Source organism: Cyclopterus lumpus, chromosome 10 (assembly GCF_009769545.1).
Source record: "Cyclopterus lumpus isolate fCycLum1 chromosome 10, fCycLum1.pri, whole genome shotgun sequence".
In the NCBI taxonomy this organism is placed as follows: Eukaryota; Metazoa; Chordata; class Actinopteri; order Perciformes; family Cyclopteridae; genus Cyclopterus; species Cyclopterus lumpus.
The window spans coordinates 3,521,552-3,526,995 of record NC_046975.1 but is presented as its reverse complement, the minus strand read 5'-3'; positions in this window follow the sequence as shown (position 1 = coordinate 3,526,995).

Here is a 5,444-nt window from a genome sequence, read left to right as displayed (position 1 = left end):
CTTCCCTATTCAAGGTATAGTCGAAAAAGATGTGTTTTTAGTTTGCGACGAAAGATGTAGAGACTTTCAAAGATTTATTCCCTCAGTAAACATTGTAAACATGAGTTTATGGTCTCAATCTCTACTTTCAAGTCTTCTTCAATACAGCATGATGTTCATTTAATAAATGATGGTCCATTTAGAGTCAAATAGACCATAAAGCAGGGTATGCTTTAGGGTGGGGCTACAAGGTGATTGACAGGCGGCTAACACGGCATTGTCCTGTTTGGGTTTTTGTCTTAGAACTTTTGTCTTATAACCCTTTTCCCAGTGTGATTCGGTTCATAAAAGTTCATTGTAACTTTGTGGCTCAGTAGGGTGTTCGGTTGTGCTTAGCTCCACCCACTTGTGGCACTTCTGGTTGCGAAAAAAAACTAACCAGCAAGGGTCAATAACCAAGATGGCGACCAATGGATGACGTCACTGTGACTACTCAGTTATTGGGTTTATACATTTTGCACCTCAGAGCCTTCCTGTGGTCTCTCAGAAAGAAATATTTTTACATATTTTTGTCCCTGTTCTGTTTATGATAAGTCTGTTCTTTTGATGCATGCTTGTGATTGCATTTGGTAATATAATATAATAACTATTATTCCAAACAGTTTTTCAATGACTATTTATTCTAAAAGGACCGTGAAATCTTTTCACCAGTCAAAGGCGTGCTAAATATATGGACAGCAACATCATCACCATTTATAAATATGTACAAATCCATTCAAATAATTGCATTAAAATGATTGCAGATGATTGCATCCTCCGTGTCAGTGGTTTCTTTGTTGCACAGTGAATATTAGCCAAGCAACGCACATGCCAAGGTCGTTACAAACACCATTAGCATGAGGTAACGCTGGCACATTTACACTGATTACGTTGATTGGATTCCAGCAAAAACTTTATCTGAAAGCTCACTGTGTGTCAGGAGACTTCATTTGAAATAAAATGTGTCATTTAAAAATAAGTCCAGTGTTACTTATGCCAAGGAGTGTAAGTTACTAAATTCACCCACTCCTGTGCCCTCAAAGGCGCTTTTTATTCAGCTTTTTAACACATGCTTACCAAGAAGGGAGCTGGATGGCTAAAAAGTACAAGACATGCTATGTATTCAAATGATCGATTTCTTAAATCAAGAGGAATGTTTTACGGCTTTGTTGCCAAACTCTGCTAAATATACAACACACAGAAGCAAGGGCAGATCCTATAATGATCTCAGCACATGAATTTATCTCACCGCCCGTTTAACTACTTAAATTAAGCGATAATACATCATATTAAACGATAATACATCATAGAAAGGGGTGTTGGCATAGCGCTAGGGCCACGGTTCAAAATTAAGCTATATACTGTCTGGATCCCATGAATACCTCCTGACCACACATAATAACAATAACTGTGTCATCTCACGGGAAGGTGTATAAATAGCATCACACTTTTAAGAACATTCTCACGTGTCATTCAATGCCGGCTCTCATTCCCAAACAAAAAAGATCTTGGTTTGCTATAACACACAAGTCTTTGTCACCTGACTTCTAATATTACCAAGGCGTGAAATGACACTCAAAAAGACAAAGAATGCGCAGTAATAACACTCAATATGACTGAAAGTTAACTGATGTCTTTAAACTTAAAATTTGACACCTCTTCAAAACAGAACATTAAGAGTCCGTAATAAAGCAAGACCCATCTTATGAGGCCCCCTCATTTCAGATGTTGTGCTTTAGTATCTTTTCTAGATTTATATTTCAATAAAATGATCACTACTTATTCTGTTTCTGCCGAATATAACGTTAGAGTACAGCTTGACTCTCTGATATGTATTTACACTATACATGGTCCCTGCTATTCTTTCTCGAGCACTATTACCAAAACTGTGTTTGATTTTACCGTATTGCATTACTACTGCAAACATTACATTGCATTTCATTTTAAATTTGATTTCCAATTGCTCTGGTCAAAATGGACATCTGAAAAACAGGGAGATGCATAAATAATGTCAGACACCCAGTGCACCAATACCCACACTGGTATTTAGCATTGAGTTTATAGTAGTATCTGCAGAATCTCTAGTTTTAGGAGATGCCTCAATATTTCCTCTAACAAACTTAATCTGTTAAAGCCTCTGATATAAATAAATGTTTTAGTGCCTTTTTTAGTGTACGTTTTATAACTTCTTTTACACTGTAGCCTACAGTAATGTCTAGTGTGTGAAAGGTTCTTTCATATTCCATATTTATTTTAAATGTATTAAGATCATCTTAACAGTGAAAGCATCATGAATAGTTACGTCATTGTCTATTCTTCTTCTTATATTCTACACTTTATGTGTAGTGCTCATATCGGTTGGTGAGGACTACCTCACCAACCGTCCACAGTATGTGCGGATACGGGAGTGTGAGTCAGATCGGGTGTCCTGCAGCACAGGGGCTCCACAGGGAACCGTTCTGGCTCCATTCCTCTTCTCCATCTACACATCGGACTTCAAACACAACTCTGCCAACTGCCACCTGCAAAAGTTCTCTGACGACTCTGCGATCGTCGGCCTCATCTCGACCGATGATGACAGGGAGTACAGGGAACTGAACCAGGACTTTTAAAGATGGTGCCAGCGGAACCGCCTCCAGATCAACTCCAGCAAGACCAAGGAGCTGGTGGTGGACTTCCGCCGGGGTAAACGCTCTCTTCCAACACCAGTGAGCATCCAGGGACTGGACATTGAGATTGTGAAGTCTTATAAGTTCCTGGGTGTTCACTTGAACAATAAACTGGACTGGTCTGACCACGCTCATGCACTCTACAAGAAGGGACAGAGCAGACTCTTTCTGCTGATGAGACTGAGGTCCTTTGGGGTGCAGGGAGCACTCCTGAAGACCTTCTTCGACTCGGTGGTGGCATCAGCCATCTTTTATGGAGTGGTCTTCTGGTGCAGCGGCATCACAGCAGCTGACAGGAGGAGACTGGACAAACTGGTGGGGAAGGCCAGCAGCGTGCTGGGGTGTCCTCTGGATACTGTGGAGGTGGTGGGAGACAGGAGGATGATGGCCAAGCTATCGTCCCTGATGGACCACCCCTCCCACCCCATGCAGGGTACTCTGGCAGCGCTGCACAGCTCCTTCAGCCACCGGCTGATTTATCCCCGGTGTCTGAGGGAGAGGTACCGCAGGTCCTTTCTCCCCGCTGCTGTCAGGCTACACAACAAGCTGAGCTGAGCTCCCAGTAGGCCACAAACACTTGAACACTTGAACACTTTGGACTTCGCACTGAACAGCACTTTAGCCCAGTTGCCCAGTTGTGCAATACTAATACGTTTAAGTACTTTTTTTATTTTTTATTTTTTATTTTTTTTATTTTTTTTAAAAATTTATTTTATACACTTTATCCACTTTATTCTATTTCTACTCCGTCTATATATATATATAATATTCTTCTTGTTTTTTACTCTTTTATCTTAATTCTGTTATTATACTACTTGTTTTTTACTTATTACTGTGAGCAATGCTGCTGTAATCCTGTAATTTCCCCACTGAGGGACTAATAAAGGATTATCTTATCTTATCTTATCTTATATTGCTGAGCTGGCCTGACTTATTGTCCAACATATTCTTTTGTACCCTTGACCCTTCATACTCAACTGAACTCGGATTGTTCTCCCTTCCGCTTGCTAGCCTGCTCTCTCCCTTCCTGTCAAAAAAAGAAGAAAAAAAATCAATATATCCATCTATAAAGCGCAACACATTGAATTTAAATGCTCAGCGCATGATGACGTTTGACCAACCATCAGACAAAGGGAGCACCACACGGGCCGACCTAAACGCACAGGCTACCAGGAGCTAACCGACGCAGCAGCTAACTGTAGCTTGCTAGCTAATTATCATAATGCCCTGTAGTTGCATACATGGACCTCACAGCCAGTCTGGCGGTAGACTCATGGCGCCACTGCAGGGCCTCCATTGTGACATCACAGCGGTTGCTATTTGTTGTGATGTCACTGTGCTGCTCGCCATATGTCTCTCCCTGGAGAGAGGAAGCTCTCCTCTGATTAGCAGAGCAGCTTGTTGCCCGACAGGCCGTGAGGTTGAACGACCTCTGGGGGTGAACAGAGTGCCATGTAATTTGCTTAATGGGACAAGGTTGTAACACTTGTCCCACACACACACATGTGTGTGTGTGTGTGTGTGTGTGTGTGTGTTAGAGTGTATTATATATATATAAAAGAGGACTCACTGACTCCAGTTTGGGATTTGTAAACGGAGCTGAGAAAGCTGTTAATACAGGAACAAAAGCTTTCCGCCCGTCATTGTCCCCGTTGCTCGGTTGTCAATAGAGCTCGCTGATCTCATGGTCGTGATTCTGTGCAAAAGAAAACCAGACAGTTTGGTTGAAATTCTAATTCTATTATCTTGTTTCCCCTGTTGTAAGTGAGACTAATCTGTGACACTCGGGCATTAGCATTTTGCCAATGCTCACCCATAAAGCTGTGTGCCTTCTCCGCTGCTTCCATCACCAATTATAGATATTTGCACATTTAAGCACATATGCTGGTAGTGTGAGTATATATATATATATATATATATATATATATATATATATATATATATATATATATATATATGCATGTCTTTTTGTTGCTGCTATTTATGGCTGGCCATCCTCCAGCTCCTCCCTCCCTCCATTTATACAATCACCCAGTCCAGCAGTGCAGCTAACCGCTCTGTGGATGAGGAGCACGGCCACCGCTGCAACCAATCCAGACACCATGTACACTCCCAGCACTGACAACGATTGGGGAGCTATGGGCACAAAACATATGTAGCCTATGTCGTATTTGTCAAACGAGCAATTTCATTACTTTCAAAAGGGATAGCCTCATATGATGAGTGTCATTTTATTTGTGCCAATCACTTTGGAGCCATGCAGTGACTTGGAGCAGAGTCTCGTCGTCATGGGGACGTTACCGGGTCTGATACCATCGTACCTTCACAGAGATTTAACCAGAGAACATATCCAGCATCCTGGGACATAACCTGTGGTTGTAAACCGTTATTCATCACGCAATCGTCCCCTAGCATGTGACAATATTTGATTTTATCTTTGTGTTTGTGTGACTGAACAACCGGGATACAGTGGGTTGATGAGCAAGCTGCAGTGCTGATGATGGGCTTCGTCTTTTATTTATTTGTAATTAGCTAGAGCCAGGCTAGCTGTTTCCTCTTTATGCTAAGCTAGGCTAACTATGTACCCACTCCAAATATACTTCATGTACATGTATGTACTTTTTCTCAGTTGGCGAAAAAGAGCAAAAAGAAAATCATAATTACTATGATCTCCTATTCATTTGGGTTTTTACTACATATACTAATATACAAGTATATTTTTCACTTCAGATCAGGATCCCATCATGAATTTTGGAG